The sequence below is a fragment of the Moschus berezovskii genome, chromosome 20 (assembly GCF_049115385.1).
Source record: "Moschus berezovskii isolate FMDL1 chromosome 20, NW_MosBer_1.0, whole genome shotgun sequence".
In the NCBI taxonomy this organism is placed as follows: domain Eukaryota; kingdom Metazoa; phylum Chordata; class Mammalia; order Artiodactyla; family Moschidae; genus Moschus; species Moschus berezovskii.
The window spans coordinates 44,876,640-44,877,255 of record NC_142479.1 but is presented as its reverse complement, the minus strand read 5'-3'; the positions used below and the strand labels follow the sequence as shown (position 1 = coordinate 44,877,255).

At 49.2% G+C, this 616-nt stretch overlaps 1 non-coding gene across 1 annotated transcript; it reads right to left on the bottom strand.

Annotated features, from left to right (window-relative positions):
* Positions 1-306: 306 nt before the first annotated feature.
* TRNAR-CCU (transfer RNA arginine (anticodon CCU)) lies at positions 307-378 on the bottom strand. The gene has a single exon. It is a non-coding gene; the product is annotated as a tRNA-Arg (tRNA).
* Between the last annotated feature and the right edge of the window lie 238 nt (positions 379-616).

The following is a 616-nucleotide window of genomic DNA, read 5'->3' as shown; positions in this document are numbered from 1 at the left end:
CAAAGTATTGCAGCTTCAGCTTTAGCATCAGTCCCTCCAATGAACATCCAGGATTGATCTCCTCTAGAATGGACTGGTTGGATCTCCTTGCAGTATAAGGGACTCTCAAGAGTCTTCTCCAACACCACAGTTCAAAAGCATCGATTCTTTGGCGATCAGCTTTCTTCACATTCCGTTCCGTTCCGTCACTCAGTCGTGTCCGACTCTTTGCGACCCCGTAGACTGTAGCCTACCAGGCTTCTCTGTCCATGGGATTCTCCAGGCAAGAATACTGGAGTGGGTTACCATTTCCTTCTCCAGGGGATCTTCCCGACCCAGGGATTGAACCTGGGTCTCCCGCATAGGAGGCAGACGCTTTAACCTCTGAGCCACCAGGGAATTTCTTCACATTAGGTAGGTGTTATTAATACAGGGCATCATCCGTCTGGTGTCTACTGATGAATAAATCTCATCACTACACTTCAATCAGGTTGAGGTAAGTTATGCTGCAGTAACAAGTGGGCTCCTGATCTCACTCAACAAAGTTTGTGACTGGCACGAGGCAGCTGAAGACTGCTGCACGTCATCCTTACTCTGAGATCCAGGGTGGCGAAACAGCCACTGCTGGAACATGGAC